General features: G+C 41.3%; 1 long non-coding RNA gene across 1 annotated transcript in view; it reads right to left on the reverse strand.

Annotated features, from left to right (window-relative positions):
• LOC142827645 (uncharacterized) overlaps nt 1-20,722 on the reverse strand; it is a 119,978-nt gene that overhangs the window by 44,878 nt on the left and 54,378 nt on the right. The window lies entirely within an intron of this gene.

Here is a 20,722-nt window from a genome sequence, read left to right on the forward strand (position 1 = left end):
TTCAGAAACATAGTTCAGCATTTGAATGGGTGTGGTTACCCACTAAGTATTTCAGTTCATTGTGATTCAGATATCCCACATCCAAATAATTATCATTCTAAGTGTACAGTTGCGTATCTGTTGCATTTTGGATGCCCTACATCACCGTGGAAGACTGGACGTACTATGAAACCCCATAATGCATCTATGGAGGAATTCAGCACCCCACTATTTTTCAAATCATCTCTCATGTCAAAGGATCTCTGACAGGACCAAAAAACTAGGAGTCCCAGGGTTGCCAGGAAAGTCAGAAATCAAGTGAATCATAGACCGAGAGGTGAAATGTTTTAAAGACATGTCAGCACATAACTGATGAACAGTTAATCCTTCAGCAGCGGGTTAACCTGTTGCCCTGTCTCTAGCCATGAGAAATATTTCATCTGTGAGTTCTCTCACTTGTCATTGGTACTGTCAACCTGTTCTAATGAGTTTGCAGTGAAGCCCAAACCAGTGTGCATACAGAAACTCAAATCCACTTACTTTGCCTATTTGCTGCAGCCATTTTATTCTCAAATCATTCTTGGCCTCTGTTTCTCAAATACTTTCCCAGAGACTGCAGACAAGTGGGAAACAGTCTGATTTAGGAACAACTACTAATGGCTGAGAGGGGAGAAAAAAGACCAACCTTGAAGTAAAATTAAACAAATGGTGTTTTGAAGTTGAATGTTCCGGGCTCAAGGTTCTCCTGCTGGTGTTTTATGAGCTCTGTAGTATTTTTTGTCAAACACATAAATTTAGTTGAAATGTTTGTGCAAAATAATGGTTTCTTCACATTGGCAGTGGAGCACTTTAATACTACTAAGCCCCTGCATGACATTTTTCATCAGCAGCTCTCAAAGGATGAGAGAAACACTCAGCACTTAATTTGTAATGAAAGAGGTGCCAGGGCTCATGCAATTTGGTTTTTTGCTTTCATAACTAACATGCCACACCCAGAGGAGCCAGCGCTATGAATTGCCAACCCTACAAGTGCTGGGGCTCAGCCCTGGAATGAATCAGGCACCGGTAACTACATTTCATTTAGTTGAGGAAAACAAACCACAGAGAGGTGAAGTGACTGTCTCACTACAACATGTTAGTGGCAGCCCTGAAGCGGTGGATGTTCATGTAGAACATAGTTTTCCTAATCGTGCTCCTATGCCAGACCAGACAGTGGGTTAAATCGTGCTGTTAATTATAGCCATGAAATTAGTGGATTGAGGGACTAACCAAGAGCAAAATGTGGCCAACTGGATTTATGCGTTCATGTCAGTAGATAAAGATACAAATTATCGAGAGCAGAGCACTGGTGAGGTCACATTCCCCAAACTGCGAGATGCCTGAGGAATAGCTATAGAAGATCCAAAGACTTCAAGGGAACTGCTGATATTATGGGCTTGCCTACATGGCAATTGAGTGCACAACAAGCTGGGATGTAAATCTATAGTGCTCTTGACTACCATGTACCCTGCTGCCATGCATGGAACTTTTGGTTGGCTGTAGCAGAGTCCACATGGCCAAATAGTGCACAGCAGGATAAAGTGCTGTGTCTTACACCCCAACTTGCCACACACCAAAATTGCCATATAGACATGGCCTACGATAATCTGTAGAGCCCTGCAAATTAGTGGATATCTGTTTTATATCTGTAGGTATCTGCATCCATGGATGTGGATGTGGATATCCATGGCTCTTTTTTTTCCAGATATGAATGTGGCTGTCAATACAAATTTGTATCCATGCAGGGCTCTAATAATTTGAGGTGCAGAGAATGAGACGTAGCTCAACAGACTTTGATGTCTAGAGTCACTATGTCCTGGACTTTAATTCAGATTGTGTTCTATACCTTGTCACAGTTCAGGGCAACTGCATCTGTACTTCCCAGTGGTCTAGCAAGAGCATCTTCCTCTCAGGCTTCCAGCTCCTCAACTGTTGCACTTCTCGGGTGAACACTTGTTTCATTCCCTTCTAACCAGAGTATTTTGAGGTCGAACAGTTTCCTGCCTTCAGTGTGTTTCTCTCAGCAAGAGATCTATTTACTCATTCTTATGCGGCCTCAGGAGGCTAAGTCCTTCCAGTCCTTCCCTAATGACTGGGGCATTCTGGACCAAAAGTCTTGTCCATTTAGACCATGAGCCTGTTTAAAAACAGGCTATTTTGCCAAGAATTCTTTCTCTTTCACTTGATTCCTGAAACATTCAGTCTGAACTAGTATATGAGAATATTTCCAGTGGGTAAATATAAAAGGTTATAGACCACAGGAATTACATTAGCCACAGGAATTACATTAGCATCTCCCTCTTTCTAGAGAAGTTACATATAATATCACAATAACACATACACAGTTGCATTTCAATACGATGAACACAAGAAAGTAACACTCCAAAATTAATTATCTGCAAACAAACACTAAACTCACTACAATGTAAAGCAGAAAGTAATATCTTACTACCCTTCAAAATCTTTCAATTTTTAATCCCACCCAATCTAGTCTGGTCCAAGTATAAAGGCCAGGGGTCTCTGAAGTACAGAGGCACATTTCTCTGGTCTCTGGAACCCAAAATTCTTCAGGCAGGTTCACCAAAGCTGTTATCAATAAAGCCAGCAGATGTTATAAAATTCAAACTAGCCTACTGGTGGCTCTCCTTTCCTCTCAAACTGATAGGAATGGGGTTGAGAAGAACTCTAGGGAAGTACTGTTATGAACACCACTATGGGTGTGTCTAGACTGCAGGCTTTTTTTTGGAAAAAGTGGCCTTTTTTCGAAAAAAAAAACTTTACCTGCGTCTAGACTGCTGCCATGTTCTTTCGAATGTAAATCAAGAGAATGCAGCAGTTTTTTCGACTGCGGTAAACCTCGTTTTACAAGGAATAATGCCTTTTTTTCAAAAGTACTCTTTCAAAAAAAGGCGCTATGTAATGCAAACTGTGCTTTTTCGAAAGAGAGCAACCAGACTGCCAGGGTGTTCATTTTTGAAAAAGCGGCTTGCTTTTTCGAAAGTACTGGTTTTAATCTAGGCGCTCTTTTTCGAAAGAGGCTTGCAGTCTAGACGTAGCCTATGTTACATAATCTCATGGTGCTTTACAGACACATAATATCAAATGTCAGAATGACTTTTTAACTAAATATGAAGAATTCCTGTTTGCGAGTTTGATACACATTTGTGTGTCAGTAATTTTCTACAATATGCAAGTCAGAGAAGTAGATTGCATCATGGAATAGGCCGTGTATATAATTTCAGACAGGGATGGGCAATAATTTTTGCTATGGGGCCACTCCAAGATTTTGGTAAGTAGTCAAGGGTGGCATTCTTCCATAATATTAAGGGAGGAGGTGTTGGGTCTGGGATAGAGGGTGGGTGCAGAAGGGAACTTGGAGTAAGGTATTGGGGTGCAGAAGGGGTATGGGATCTGGGAGGGAGTTTGGACGAAGGAGGGGGTTGTGACCTGGGGTAGGAGAACAGAGTGCAGGAGGGGGTCCAGGAACAGGGGTGCAGAGAGTTTAAGTTACATGGAGTATGGGTGCAGGAGGGGGGCAGAGTGTTGGGGGAAGGGAGGGGCTAGGGTTTCAGAAGCAGGCTCTAGCCAAGAAGCACTTACCTGGGTGGCTCCCAGCTAGCAGCCCTGCCCATCAGGTTTCTCAGCCAGGCTCCCTGCCTTCCATGCCTCTGCAAGTACCCAGAGCAGCTGGCTGGGGCCATGGGCTGCATTAAATGCTACAAACCCAGCGGAAGGGGGAATGGGAGCTGAGAGCGTGTGCTGGGGCCCAGGGCAGCACACAAAGCCTCTTCCCCTCTCCCTGCAGGCTTGTAGCACTCACAGATGTACAACGCCATCACATCTGATTTCTCTGAGGGGCCAGGGCAGCCAGGGAGCCTGTTTGAGGCTCCTGCTGGGCCATGGGCAGGATCTAGCCTGTGGGCTACATTCTGCCCACCCCTGGTCTGAGAGTACCAGCTTCAACACGGGTGGGGGGGGGGGAAGAGATCCAACATCACACCTTAGTTATTACTTATCCTGTAGCACTGCACACTGGACCACATCCTGAAAGACTATTCTGAAACCTCTCTTCTGGCCTTTAAATAACCTCCTAACCTTTCCAAGCTTGCCAAGCAAGCTCCCCACAGACCAAGTCACATCAACTCAAAGCAGCAGCAGACCCTGTCAGAACAACAGATGCAGATATATCTCCACCACTGCAATGATCTATACCCCTACAACACCCCTATCAAGATCCATGGGACCTACACATGCCTATCACAACATGTGGTGTACTTTGATGATTGCTCCCTCCCTCCACCCACATAGAGGAGACATGCATGTGAATTCACATTCCCTTCCCCCAGAGTTAAAGATGATGGGATAAATCCCTGAGAGGAATAACTGCATCTTTCTGGCTGTTTGAACTCGGAGGATCAAGAGACTCTAATAAGAAACCAGAGACCCCCCAGAGGCTGCTCTGTAGGGCTGCTCTGGAAGACACCTTGATGAGATAGTGACAGAGTTGCAATGATCGCTTAGGATTCAGATGTATACACACCAGTGAGTTACCATTTGCTTGCTTTAACTTGTGAATAATTCTCATTCTTTTTTCCTAGTAAATAAATAAGTAGATAATGTTTTCAGGATTAGCTATAGGCATTATCTTTGGTGCAGGATCTAGAATGTCAGTTGATCTGAGGTAAGTGACTGGTCTCTTGGAATGGGAAACAACTGGAATGTGGTGTGATTCTTGGTTTACGTGACCATTTATCACTCAATCCACTTTGTCAAGGTAGACTAGAGAGCCTAAGGGTATGTCTACACTGCACTCCTCTTTCGAGAGAGGAATGCATATGTAGCTGAGCAAAATTGTAAATGAAGCACGGATTTGAATTTCCCATGCTTCATTTGCATAATTGCGTCCGGCTGCTATTTCAAAATACCCTATTTTGAAAAAAGAAATGCTGTCTAGATGCGGTTATTTCAAAAGAAAACCCTTCTTTTGAAATTACCCTTAAAACTCATTTTATAAGGAGTAAGGGTAATTCCGAAAGAAGGGTTTCTTTTGAAATAACTGCGTCTAGACAGCGTTTCTTTTTTCAAAATAGCGTATTTCAAAAAAGTGGCCGGACGCAATTATGCAAATGAAGCACAGGAAATTCAAATCCGCACTGCGTTTGCAATTTTGCTCAGCTGTATTTGCATTCCTCTCTCGAAAGAGGAATGCAGTGTAGACATACCCTAAGAGAACTGCTTGTAACTGCATGATAAGACGGTTATAGAGATCCAAAAGTTCACACTTGTTTCTGGCTTGGTGAAATCTAATTTTAGAACATACCATCAGTTTGGGGTGTCTGCCCTGAGGTTCACACTCACAGCGTGAGCCACTTTAGACAGTATGACATTGCACACAAATACTTTTTACAAAGTGGCACTCCATATATGACCTTTCAATCCTCATCCTCAAAGGAAACTTGCTTGTGACCTTAAAAAAAAAAAGAGCCTGGGAACTTAAACAAATAACTCTGCTGGACACTACAGTCTTGTCTTCATGTACAATGCCACAGAAGTACAGCTACAGTGCTTTAGCGAAGACAATACCTACAGCAACAGGAAAGCTTCTCCTATCTACATAATCCATGTCCCAGAGAGGTGGTTGCTATGTCAGGGGGAGACATTCTCCAGTTGACATAATGTTATGGGGGTTAGGTCGGTATCGCTGCATCATGTGGGGGTAGATCTATAGTACAGAGTTGGCCTAAAAATCAGTCTCAACCCAGACACTGGTTTTATGGCTTATTACAACAGTTTGCAACCTACTAAAACCTTCTTTCTCCTGACATGTGTTAACTCCTTATGCTTAACAATCTGTACCTACTCGGACCTTACTTGTGACACTCTAGATACTTTTTCCGAGTTTGAAGAGGAGCTCTGTGAGGCTTGAAAACTTGTCTCTTCTACTAACAGAAGTTAGTCCAATAAAGATATTACCTTATACACGTAGTTTCTATCAAATACAGCTGTCATGGGACATTTGGCTTTTAGTAAAGAGGTTTGTTCTATTGATCCATCACTAACCTGGCTCCTTTTTTGGACAACCTGGCTGTGAAACCCTCTCAATGCAAAGATAGGAGGTAAAAAAAAACTCAGTAGGAATACCAAAAATGGTGATAACCTGTGGTGAAGACAGGAGCAGCCAAGACATTAACTCTGCTGAGAAATTCTTCCTGGCTGTCAAAAACTTGAGGAAGATTTTAATTTAAGGCTTGAACAGGGTTCACCTGTTTTATACCTATGTAAAACTGCCTACTCTGTTTAGCGTATGCTGAACAAGGTCTGTTATGAATTGAGGCTTAGCTTGTAAAATCTCTGCAATGAAAAAACCTTCTTTGATATTAAGCCCAGCACATAAAAACCAGAAGTATGCAGTTACCAAGGTGAATGGATGAATGGTTTGTGTTAACATCTGAACAGTTACAAATGTCACAGACTTGGAGAAATTTAAAATGCCACTGACGCCAGGTTCCTGGTTTAAATTTAAAGAAATGGAAATTAGATATATTTTATTAAGCAGTCAGGCATGAAATTACATCTTTAAGTGTCTGAAAATCATGGTCTTGGAGGAGCAGCCATTATTCCGGGGTGGCTCAGTGGGCTGACATTATTCCGAAAAAACATAGTGCATGCCTAGACTACAAGCCATTATTTCTCAATAATGGTGAGCTAGAGGATTTCTTACTCTGACTCCTGTAACACTCATTTCATGAGTAGTAAGGGAAGTTGAAGGAAGAGTGTTCTTCCTTTGACTTCCTGCTATGTAGACAATGCCAAAAGCTGAATTAAGCTGTGTTGACTTAAGCTACGCAAGTCATGTAGCTCAAGTTGTGTAACTTAATTTGACTTTTGCCCTGCTCTGTAAAAGTGCCCTTAGAGACTAAACAAAAATATATAGATAGTATCATGAGCTTTCGTGGGCACAACCAACTTCTTCATATTACAAATATGGAACAAGAGGCGCAGGGCTTCAAATAAAAAGCAGAACTAGAAGGGAGAGGAGAGGGGAAAAACAACCAAAACAAGTCAATTAAAGTGTCCATGCTAAATGAGACTAATAGAATGATCTGTAAGTGCCCAATACTTAGCTTTTGATGTCATTTGGGCATTGAATATAATGACCCACACAGTTCATGTCTTTATTCAAGCCATGAGAGAGTGCGTCAAATTCGCACATGAAGATCAGTTCCACAGACGCTCTCTAATTGATTCCTGAAATTACTTTGTAAGAAAATAACCAGTTTTAAATCCATTAATGAGTGCCTGGGCAAGTTAAAATGTTCCCCAACAGGTTTCTGTGTGTTACCATTTCAAATATCTGATTTGTGTCCATTAATCCTTTGTCATAGAGACTGTCCAGTTTGGCCAATATACATGGCAGAGGGGCATTGTTGGCACTTGATGTGTAGATCACATTAATAGATGTGCAGTGGCATGAGCCTTTGATGTGGTGGCTTCTGTAATTAGGTACTGTGATGATGTCGCTTGTGTAGATGTGTGGACAGAGTTGGCACCAGGGTTGATTGCAGGGGTGGGTTCTTGGATGATTATGATGAAGGTGGGATGCATGGTTGCTGGATAGAATTTGTTTGGGTTAGTTGGTTGTCTGTAGGCGAGGATTGGCCTGTCCCCCAAGGCCAGTGAGAGTGATGGATCGTTTTCCAGGACAGATTGTAGATTCTTAATGATGCTCTAAAAGGGGTTTAAGTTGGGGTCTGGAGGTGATGACTAGTGGTGTTCTGTTGTTTTCTTTGTTGGGCCCATCTTGAAGAAGGTGATGCCTAGATATTCATCTGGCTCTGTCAATCTGTTTTTTCACATCCCGGGTGGGCATTTAAGTTGTTAGAATGCCTAATAGAGATCCTGTAGGTGTTTGTTTCTGTGGGATTGGAGCAAATCTGAACATAACAGCCATACTGGGTCGGATCAACTGTCCATCTAGCCCAGTATCCTGTCTGCCAACAGTGGCCAATACCAGATACCCCAGAAGGAGGGGTCACAGAACATAATCCTAATGTGACCCCTCTCCTGTCACCCATTCCCAGAAATAGAGGCATGGGGAACTCAGGCAAGGAGTTCCGTAGATTGACTATGTACTGAGTGAAGAAACGCTTCTGTTTGTTTCTTTTAAACATGCTGTCTATTAATTTCATTTAGTGATCCCCTAGTTCTTATGTTATGGGAATAAGTAAATAACTTTTCTTTATTCACTTTTTCCACACCAGTCATGATTTTATAGACCTCTATCATATCCTCCCTTAGTCTAGTCATTTCTACGCTGAAAAGTCCAAGTGTTTTTAATCTCTCTTCATATGGGACCCGTTCCTAACCCCTAATCATTTTTGTTGCCTTTTCTGAACCTTTTCCAATGCCAATATATCTTTTTTGAGATGAGGCGACCACATCTGTATGCAGTATTCAAGATGTGAGCGTACCATGGTTTTAGATAGAGGCAATAAGATATTCTCTATCCCTTTTTTAAGGAATAGAGAAAGGTCCATAGAGGTGATCCTGGCAATTATAGACCAGTAAGTGTAATGTCAGTATCGGGCACATTAATTGAAACTACAGTAAAGAATAAAATTGTCAGTCACATAGATGAACATAATTTGTTTGGGGGGGAGAGGGGAGGGAAGTCAACATGGCTTTTGTAAAGAGAAATCATGCCTTACTAATCTACTAGAGTTCTTTAAGGGAGTCAACAAACATGTGGATAATGGGGATCCAGTGGATATAGTGTATACTTAGATTTCCAGAAAGCATTTTACAAGATCCCTCACCAAAAACTCTTAAGTAAAGTAAGTTGTCATGGGATAAGAGGGAAGGTCCTCTCATGGATTGATAACTGGTTAAAAGACAGGAAACAAAGGGTAGGAATAAATGGTAAGTTTTTTGAGTGGAGAGGGGTAACTAGTGGGGTCCCCCAAGGGTCTGTCTTGGGACCCATCTTATTCAACTGATTTGTAAAGGATGTAGAGAAAAGGGTAAACAGTGAGGTGGTAAAATTTGCAGATGACACCAAACTGCTAAAGATAGTTAAGACCAAAGCAGACTGTGAAGAGCTTCAAAAAGATCTCACCAAACTAAGTGATTGAGCAACAAAATGGCAAATGAAACTGATAAATGATAAATTAATATTGATAAATGTAAAGTGGTACTGTGACCCTGTGCAACAGGTTACACTTCCCATAGCAGGGCCTGGACTTAGAGCATCTCGCATTATGGGATGAGCTCTACAAACATGCTACAGGCAGGACAAGATCCCCCAGGACCTGTCATCTCTGCCCCTGTTGTTCCTCTCCTTTCACAACTCTTCCCCGCATTTTGGTGACCAAGTTTTGGTCATAACCCATGGATTGAGAAACTGCTAGAGAGATTCATACAATACTTTTCTCAATGTGGGATTATATTTAACATGGGACTATTGGAACCTATGTACTGACTCTAAGTTTATTTCTTTAAACAGATATTCCCCAATAAGGAATGAGGACTAGATTAGATAAGCAGATTTTTGAAGAAAAGTTCTAACTGTTAAAACAAAACTGGAAAGAAAAAGTCTTGGCAAATACCTCAATCTTCATAGACTAGTTACGTAAAAGTTATTGTAGAAGAAAGTAACCTGTAAGCAGTATGACCAATCATATGAGAGTATTTCAAACTCAACCAAGTGAATCAATTGAAGTAGTGTCAGGTGTAACAAGGAACTGCAAAGGTAAAATTTTACCCTTATTCCTTTCATAAGGGTTTAATTTTATCTGATTTGCATAACCCTGAAGATTTATACCTAATGTTGCAATTTTTTATGGTAAACCAAACTCTGATATATATAAACATGGAACCAGAGGAAAAAAGTAGAGGGGACTGGAAACATGAGCCAAAAATTGAGAGGAACAACACAGTGAAATGAGACTTTGAGAGTCTAAATTAAATGTAGCCCCTACTTATACAGTATGTCCCCATCTTGTGGCCAGTCCATGCTCAGAGGTTTATGAATCCCCTACAGTTGTTAAGGAGGAAAAATCTGGTTTTTTATAAGTCAACCAGTGACAACTCTGGGTATGTCTACACTACGGAGGAAGATCAAAGCTGTCACTGTCGCTCTCCCAGGATTCGAATTAGTGCTCTAGTTAAGACAGCTAATTCGAAGTAAGAGGGGCACTCTGGTCAATGCTAGTAACCCTGCTTTGATGAGGAGTAAGGGAAGTCGAAAGAAGAGTGTTCTTCCTTTGACTTCCTGCAGTATAGATAGTGCCAAAGGTCGAGTTCAGCTACTTCAACTACACAATTAACAGAGCTGAAGTTGGGTATCTTAATTCGACTTGGTCCTATAGTGTAGACGTACTCTCATGCTTTTAGATCAGCAGGACCAGGGTTCATGCCTCACTGTTAATAATTGACTTGGAGCCATCACATTCAAAAAGACAAACCCTGAATAATTCAGGTAGGTTGCTCACTGAATTTCTGTCCACTTGTGGCTGAACATGTGTCCCTAAATCACACCATCAAGCCTAAAGCTATAACTGATGGAGGCAGTAATTCAATCCTACTCTGCAGCTAGGAGAACCAGTTCAAATCTTCATGGAATTATAGCAGGTGCTTCAGTTACAGAATAGATCACTACAAGCTTGGGTCTTTAGAGCAGATAACGGTCTCTCCTCCACCACTCAACAGGGGTGAAAGAACTGTAGTCCCAAGCAACCTGCTCACTGGTGTGGCCTGTCAGGTCTAGTTGGTGCACGTCCTTCAAAAAGCAGGGACTTGGGACAGTAGGAACAGCACTTTGAAATGAGCAGAGCTCAAGCTCCTAGACTAGGACACTGGATTACCTGTGAAGGAAAAGCTTGGGCATAACAGCTAGACTGAGCCTTCTGAGAGTCGGAGAACTGAATTATGCCTTTGGCTGAAATACCTGAGGCTAACACTACATTTTTAACCAAGTAGAAGAGTGAAGATGAGACTTCCTAAAGAGCCTAAAACCTACATCCCCTTTGTATTATGAAGGGGGCCTGGTCTCTTACAGACCTTGGAAATATTTCTTTGGATTGTTTTACAACTTTCTCTTGCCTACGCCATTCCCACCAGGGGTGGATTCAGAGGTAGAGCTGTAGGTCTATAACTTATACGCCAGGACTGGACTGATATCTCCTACATCATTCACTGGGAAACAAGTGATGCAGTTGCCTTCAGTGCAAAGGGATGATATGGATACATGGCCTCTGATAGCATATACAAACATCATTCTGTACCTACTCCTAAGGCAGGTCTGCCCTACAGGGACAAGTTGATCTAAGCTACACACAGCAGAGCTGACAACCTTGCTGGGTCCCTTTTACTGACCAGTTTACTGCTCCCAGAAGGGGCAGTGCATCAAGAGGAATGACCTAAATTCTTTAGTGTAATTCCATTATATTTGCCTCCTAACTACTAAGTTATTCCCAAGAAGTGCAATTGTTTGTTTAGCCTCTAAAGTGAGGTAAAGTAATGTGAGAATTAATTAGCTAACTTGAAAATGAAATAAATGGTTTTCCAGACTTCATTGGATGGATTGGTAGCAAATTTTTTATAAGCTATTGCTAGATTATTAAATTAACACTAGTGCCGGATAAGTCTGGGTTTGCAGAAATCTTGAAGCCCAAAACAGCTGTAACAACTGTCTTATGTTCCTGGTAGCAGGTGCATCCCTGCTGTGGGTTTATAGAGAGGTATGTAATTTATTGTTTATGTCTGCAATGAACGGGCATTCAGTACAGTCTTAACTAAACTTCACAAATCCCGTTACTGCATGTACTAGGCTCAGTTTAAAAATATGCAAAGGATTCTTCTCTTAGGCAGTTGCTTCTTTGATAGTTTGGGCAATAGGGGCTTCATCCAAAACCCACTGAAGTAAAAAGACTCTTAACTTCAACTGTCTTTGGACCCCACATGAACACTGCCGCTCCACTGCTTCTCCTATTGGAAATATGTGTGCCACTGTTACAGTGGGCATCCTTAAGAACTAGTATTAGCATTTACAATAGTGATCCTGCAAAGAATTGCCATAAATTAACAGAGATTAAGGTCAGAAGGCACCATTCCATGATTTAATCTTATATCTTTTATATCATGGCCCATAGTATTTCATCCAGTTACTTCTATATTGAGACCAACTGCACAGGCAACATTGTTTCCTCAAGAACGCTCTGGGTACAGGCCAAGCTGTATGCAAGAGTCACTGGAAGACTGGGAGTGAAAAGCTTGTTCTTTTGAATGGCACTTTTTGGGGGAAATATTAAGATCAACTGCAGCTTTTCTGAATGATTGAGGGAAGGTAGGCTTTTTAGCTATTCACACCTTGATCACATAGCAAGGGTTAAATAGGCAGGAATGCTGGAATGATATATTTGCTCACACATCAGGACAGCTTTGCCTTTTATTTATGGTAATCAGGAAATGGTGGTATTCTATCAGGTCACCTGTGAAACATCTGGCTTTTGTTTAGGTAAAGTAGTGCATCAAAGAAGCTATAATTTATTTAACTTAATTGGCACAGGTCAGAAAACATGTGGCTGACAATAGGCTGGCTAGATTTATGGAAGTGGGGCAGAAAGAAAGAAAAAAAATTCAACACCTATGTTTCATAGAAATAATCAAGACTCATTAACTTTTTCTCCGAGAGAGCTGACTGCATGACATTTTATTAGAAGGCCAGTTGCATGAGATGTGAAATGCCTGTTGATACTTTGCTATTATTCCTTGACAATGCAATGCAGAATAACAGTCCTGTTTTTCCTGCCAAAGAAAATAAAGGAAAAATAATGTTCCTCCCAAAACAAAGCACCACTCCTAACTCTGATAACTTCATTGTATAAGATACAAAGAAAATGTGTTGAACTGAGGCCTGATCTTGAAGTTGTTACTTAGCAAAACTGCAAACTGTAGGAAAACTTACCCTTATCACAGGTCATAAGTGTGGGGTAGACAAAGTAGCTTTTCTACTATACAGCAGAACCTCCTCTTTTCACCTCTCTACACCCATTATCCAAACTCTTCTCCCCCCCATCACCCATTGCCTATATTTGAATCCAGAGTTTTGCATCTAACCTCTGCTCCCCCTCTCCCCCCGTTTCCTTATTAGACAAGTCCTCACCTGTCTTGTGAAATACTACCCCTTCCACAGCATTCAGGTAATCAGGGTTTACAGTACTGTACAGGAAATAGGAAGCAAAAAAAATTTAAAAAACAACAGGTTTTTCTTTTTATAAAAAGGGGACAAACTAAGAACAGTAGTAAAAAGACACTGCAGTTATTGAGCAATTCATCAACATTGAGGCACATATTTCTGCCTAATTTCATAAACTGGTGTTAATTTCAGGCCCAGATTTGCAAAATATATTTCTACTCACATTTACTGTTCACTCCAATGTAAGTCTTGAGGTGGAAAAAACGCACTACAAGAAGTTACTGGGGAAAAAAGTATGGGCAGAGTGGACCCATTTTCTCATGGTAATTATCTAAAGGACAGGACTGCAACTTACACACCAGCATATGCAAAGATACAAATATTGTTAACCCTGCATTATACATCTATGCATTGTTGTTGCAGCAACTTTGGCCCTTCTTCAGCTCTGTGTATACTGTTGGTGAGAGAGACAAGCTTTCAAAAAGTTGGTTCAATAAAAGCTAGTACCTCACTCACCTTATCTCTTGAATATCTTTCTGAAATACATGGTCTAGCATCTAGTTAGCTTAACCACTAGTTATGAGACTCATTCTAGGAATTATTAGGTTCAAAGTGACATGGACTTTTATAGAGGTCAGACTGGATCAATTTGGACTCTTCTGGCCTTAAGATTTATTGATGCCTAACAAAGTATATTAACATCAATTTTGTAGTATGTGTTAAAGAATGGGAAATCATGGTTTAAATAAGCAGGGTGTTTGAAGAGCTCAATGTCACCCTCCTCCCAAAATAAGATTCAGTAGTTACAGTCTCCTGAAACAAGTTATCTCCTACCAAGAGCTGTATAATGGTTCAAGGTCTTAGAATGAAATCTAGAAACAGGTGCAATAAGCCGAAAAGTTGAGAGAGTTTTGGGTGCACCTGGGCTATTTCAGAGAGTATAGTGGAATTTCAGGCAAAGTTAGACCAGTTCAGGATTTTATGAGAATTTGTGTCAAATGCAATGGTTATCAGTTACAATCTAACAATTAGAAAAATTCAGCAATTTGGAATGAGTTATGCTTTGAGTATTTTAGGTTAATTCACCTCAAGCTCGTATAGTTATATTCAAACCAGTTTCAGGATGATACGTTAAATCCAGATCCTGCAAGTTATTCCCCATGGGTGGATACCTCGATTCCCCTCATGAAGACTCACTGAGTGTGGAATGGCCATCTCTGTGTAAAGATTCAGTGGCAATAGGTGCCAGCAAACAGAGCAGTAAACATGGGAGTTTGAAAGAGATGGGGGTAGCAGTGTGGGGTGATCTGTTTGTATTTGAGTTTGTTGGTGGGATTTTTTGGCCTACCCTGTTTTTCCTTTTTCTGTGACAGGAATTTAGATGGGAAGACTGACTGGTAAACAGGCAGCAGAGCTAATGACCCAATGAATAGGAGAGACAATGGAAATGACCAGATGTGCAAACTGTGGTATGTACATAATTCTAGAATGGAGCACTTGAAAAGGATCTTTGTTTGTACAACATGCCACCTAGTAGAACTTATAGAAGAGAAGATCTCGGGTTTGAGATACAGATGGAAACTATGCTTGAGGTTCAAATTAGGCAGAAGAAAAGACAAGCTGGTGGAAAGATGGTTGGAAGAAGCTCATGTAATCTCTATGCCTGATTTTAACATTGAGAGAAACAGAAAAAAAATCAAGAACCGATACAGAAATGGAGAAAGGAACAGCAGTGGCTAGGAGAATGGACAAGAGGAAGGATGGGGATGATACCAGTCAGATAGGCAACACTGGCAGGAGAATCATCTCTTTGTAGTAAAATGGCTATCCCACTCTGGTAACAGAGGGACTAAAAGCTGGCTGGAGGGAGTCTGTATAAACTGAGCCAGAAACAGCCAATCAGGCTTGGCTAGGCCCTATAAAAAGGGCTTCATGGCAGAAAGGAGCTCACTCTTGCCCTGACCAGCAAGCAAGGAGGATCTGGGTCCCAGTATACAATGGAACCATTGGCAACTTGGACAGAGCAGTTCTGGGTAGTTTCAGGGGAGGCAGAAAGAAGCTCCAGCCTGACATATGAAGGTCTACAGCCTGGGAGGTAAGGGCCAAAAAGGTGCCAGGGTCATGGGATCACTGAAGGAGAGAGAAGGAGGGCAGGACAAGGCTGCCATCAGAGGGTCCCTGAGTGGGGACCCAGAGTAGTGGGTGAGTCTGTGTCCCCTCCCCTTGCACTGCACTTTGCCACTATGGAATGTGTCCTTTACAGACTACAACTTACCCCTGAGGCAAAGGGCTAGACTTTGGGGCTCTAGTTGGCCACTCACATGAGTGTATGAACTGAGGGCTGCTGATATCCCTGGAAGAGGGGAGAATGGAGTGGTGGGCACCACAGACCAAGAAAGTGACATAGGTCTAGAGCCAGAGGTTGAAGACAAAGAGAGGAGAGTTCATTGAGCAAGATTACAGCATGTCTCTCTTAGAGGCTACATTATAGGAGAATGTAGACAACATTCCACGGAGATCAGGTTTATGGAAGTAGTGGAGAAGCCTGGGAACTGCGACAATAGGCGTCAATGCAGGATTATTTGGATAGCTGGCTTTCCACAAGCATAGAAGTTAATCATCATATTATATTGTATTTTTTGAAGGCTGGAACTCTTATTCAAGCGTGAGGTCCCCGAGTAAGGACACTCCATTCTTCTATGTCTGGAAAGCACACAACACATGGGAGGTCCAACTGCAAACTAACAAGCAACAAAATATAAAAGTGAAAAAATAACTACCTGTTTAAATAGAGAAAGACCATAGAATAGGATGCCAGACAACAAGCACATTGACCCTACAATTCTAGCTATCTGTCATTTCAGGAGAGTTGAAGAGATAAAAGGCTGTGTGTCCATGTGAGTGTTTTCCCCTCCCCCGAGAGGTGCAGAGATGAAGAGGAACGCATGGACACCGCAAGGAGAGCAGTTCCATGCTAAGCAAGAGTGATGCTGAGAATATCACAGGGAGGCCAAACCTCCAACTTCATAACTGCCAATGGAGGCTTAAGACCCTAAAACATACTGGCTGGAAACAACAGTAACACAAAACACATACGCCGATGAATAGGTTTTTTTGCATTAATCCTTAGCATTTAAAGAAGTGAGGGAGATAATCAGTCTTTCCTAGTAGGGGAGACAGGACTAGAAAAATTCCTTTTGGGGATAATAGAGATGTAGCCGTGTTAGTCTGGTCTTGCTGAAACAAAAGACAGGACTATGCAGCACTTTAAAGACTAAGAGGATTGTTTATTAGGTGATGAGCTTTCATGGGGCAGACCCACTTCCTCAGATGAAATTGTGGAAGAAAATTGGCACGACCATATATACCAAAGGGATACAATCAAAAAAAGTGAACACATATAAAATAGACAAATCAGATATTTTATATGTGTTCACTTTTTTTGATTGTATCCCTTTGGTATATATGGTCATACAATTCAGACTATAACCAGGAGGCAACCAGACAACTCTCCAACACCACATTTTACAAACCTCTCTCCTCTGATCCCACCTCAGAATACCAAAAGAAACTACACTGTCTCCTTAAAAGCCTCCCTACAGCTACTCGGGAACAAATCCACACAGAAACACCTTCTGACCCCCGACCAGGATTGTTCTATCTGCTTCCCAAAATCCATAAACCTGGACAGCCCGGACATCCCATCATCTCTGGTATCGGCACACTCACTACTGGTTTATCCAGCTATGTAGACTCTCTGCTCAAACCCTACGCAACCAACACCCCCAGCTATCTCTCAGATACTACTGACTTCCTAAAGAAACTACAAAACATTGATAACCTCCCCAATAACACCATCCTTGCCACCATAGATGTAGAAGCTCTATACACCAACATCCCACATGAAGACAGATTACAAGCAATTAGAAACACTATCCCAGAGAACACCACTGCCAATCTGATAGCAGACCTATTTAACTTTGTTCTCACCCACAATTATTTCTGGTTTGAGAACAACTTATACCTCCAGATCAGCAGCACAGCCATGGGTACACGCATGGCCCCACAGTATGCTAATATTTTTATGGCTGACCTAGAACAACATTTCCTCAACCCCCGTCCTCTTTTACCCCTTCTCTACTTACGTTACATCGATGACATCTTTATGATCTGGACACATGGCCAAGAAACACTGGAGACATTCCACAGAGATTTTAACAACCTACACCCCACCATCAATCTCCGCCTGGACCATTCTACACGAAAGATCCATTTCCTGGACAGGACAGTACAAATCAACAATGGAAAATTAGACACCACTATCTACAGAAAACCCACTGACTCATACAGTTACCTACATGCTTCCGGCTCCCATCCAGAACACACCATACGATCCATCATCTATAGCCAAGCCCTTCGATACAACCGCATCTGCTCTAATCCCACTGACAGAGATCAGAAACTTCAGGATCTCTACCAAGCATTTATAAACCTCAACTACCAACCCAGAGAAATAAAAAAGCAAATTGAAAGAGCCAGACGAATACCTAGAAACCAACTACTTCAAGACAGACCCAAGAAAACCAACAATAGAACACCACTTGTCATCACCTACAGCCCCCAACTTAAACCTGTCCAACACATTATCAATAAACTACAGCCTATACTGGAACAGGATACTAAACTCCGAGAGGCTCTGGGAGACAGACCCATAGTCTCCTATAGACAACCACCTAACCTCAAGATGGTTCTTACCAACAACCACAGGACATACCACACTAATACCAACCCTGATACCTTCCCTTGCAACAAACCCCGTTGCCAGCTTTGTCCACATATTCACTCTGCTGATACCATTATTGGATCCAACCAAGTGAGTTATAAGATCAAGAACACATATTCCTGCGCATCCAGAAATATAATTTATGCAATCATGTGCTGAAAGTGTCCGTCCACTATGTACATTGGACAAACGTCTCAGACACTTCGCCAAAGGATCAATGCCCACAAAACAGATATCAGACAGGATCACAAAGAAAAAACAGTTTCTTGCCATTTCAACCAGAAAGGACATTGTTTCAATGACTTGATTACCTGCATCCTGCTTCAAAGACCTTTTAATACTTCACTTCAAAGAGAATCCTCTGAACTGTCATTCATGCTTAAATTTGACACTTTACACTCAAATTTGAATAAAGACACTAATTATCTTACCCATTACAAAGATAGCTTCCACAATTATCACCTCTAATATCATTAGCTCACAGACTTTACCTCCCCGCCTTCCCCCCCATCCCTCTTCTGTTCTGAAATTTGATTTATCCTTTTCATATGTGTTCATTTCCTTTAATTGTATCCTTTGGTATATATGGTTGTGACAATTTTCTTCCACTATTTGATCTGAGGAAGTGGGTCTGGCCCACGAAAGCTCATCACCTATTAAACCATCTTGTTAGTCTTTAAAGTGCTACACAGTCCTGTTTCCTGATTTGTGTGCATTTTTTTTAAGCTAAAATTTTAGGAAAGAAGGGAATAAACTACTAGCAAAGTTAATCTGACAAACATCATCATTTGCCAATAAAATCTCTATTGGAATGCATAGTTAGCAAGAGTAGCCATGATTTAGGACACAGATGAATATGGATAGGCTTACAGTAAAATATACATCAACTTAGCTTAAAGAAGAGCTAACTAGAAAAACAACTGAACACAACAACTTTAGACAAGGTTAATCTTTATAAAAATAGATCAAAATCTAATGACTCTCAGGGATCATTTCAGAAACAGAAATTTAAGATAAAGGGTGGGATTTAGATGCCTAATTCCCTTAAGCCTCTTTGAAAATCCCAACTGAAATTTGTGAAATATGGGGTGAAATGGGCAGCAACCCAGGTCCTGCCAGACATGCAGAAGATTTCTCTAAACTATTTGTAGACAAGGTAGTTCAGCCCTGGCAAGTAATACTTAATCTTTTCCACCGACCATGTGTGAGGCAAGGACATGTCATAAGATAAAGACCACCTGGTCAAGACCTGCAAAACTATTCACAGCCTACTTACCCATTTCACTGATAAATTCAAAGTCTCTGGCCAAATATTTCTGGCAAACAAACTGGAAAAATCTTTCCAAAATTGACACACACCTAACAAGCAAGATTTATTACAGGCTGTAGGGCATCGGGCAACATACTTCGACTACTTAAGTGACTCCAACACTTCCTTATGAATGCGAAAACAGCACGAATGATAAAAAGCAGGGAAAAGAATCCTAATTCTAGGAGGGAAATGTTAACCCCTCTAAAAAGGGATCATTCATCTATTTTTAATTCCACCTTACAATAGTGACAGGTATGTCAGAATACAAATAAATTCAATTAGTCACACTTCCGTCAAATTTGTCCATTGATTATTAGGTAGTTTGGTGTTTCAGACCATTCATGAAGAAAAACAGATTAAAGTTTCCAGGGATAGTATCTTGATATTGAGTGCTACTCTGAAGCCAATATCAATGACCACCATAATATTTTAAAGCTTAGTAAAGGGATATTAAGTTACATCCTGTTCAAATTTGTTTTTTTAATCCAGTGGGATAAAACACATGCAGAGATTGCAACTTCCTGAATCCATGAAAGAGCAGAGAGCATATGCAGTAGATATAAATGAATATCCATTTGAAGTTCATTGTAATCTAGTATTAAAATGCAGACAAACAAACTGACATTGGATCTAAAAGTTATGCCTGCATTATCAGCCCAAATCAGAGCTTGCTTTACACACATAAGTTAAGCATGAGCATAAATGTTTGTAGGATTGAAACGTGAATAAAATAGACTGAGATTTTCTTTAACAACAACACCCTTCCAGGAATAAACCATGCAAATGACAGGAACATCCATCTGTTGACACCTTTGACTCCATGGTCCCTCCCATTTCTCTGTCCATCCCTCTAACCCTGAACTAAACATTACACTCCACCTCTGTTTTCCAAATCAATGAATATACCTGTAAAAGAATTAGGCTGCTGGTCTTTTGCTGCACTCATCTCCTCTTCCTTTCACTTCATCTATCTTTTCACCATTTCTTCCCTCATTGAAGTCTACAGCTACAGCTCAGACACCTGTTTGGTTTGCCACCTTTCACTCCCTTCATTATCCATGATTTTTTCAAAACATTAACAAGATTTCAGTGTGAGCTATTCCCATCCCCTCTTGTTTCAGAACCTTTGTCTTCTTTATTCCAGTGACTGACTGAGTTGTCTCACTTTTCACCTACAAACCCTTGTAACTCTGTCCCAGGGGCTGCTGCCTTCCTTTGCTCTTACCTCATCCATTTCCTTTCCCCCTCTCTGCAACCTCACCCTGCTCTTATGCTAGTTCTTGTCAGTATGAAAATATGCGCTGGTAAACTGCATTCTCAGACATCAAGCGTTGGCTCCACCTGTTCCTTCAGTCAACAACTAACTCCCCACACCTAATCCATATCTCGTCTAGGATTGTCTTCTACAATCTTC

This window comes from Pelodiscus sinensis, chromosome 3 (genome assembly GCF_052426305.1).
Source record: "Pelodiscus sinensis isolate ZL-2025 chromosome 3, ASM5242630v1, whole genome shotgun sequence".
Lineage (NCBI taxonomy): Eukaryota > Metazoa > Chordata > Testudines > Trionychidae > Pelodiscus > Pelodiscus sinensis.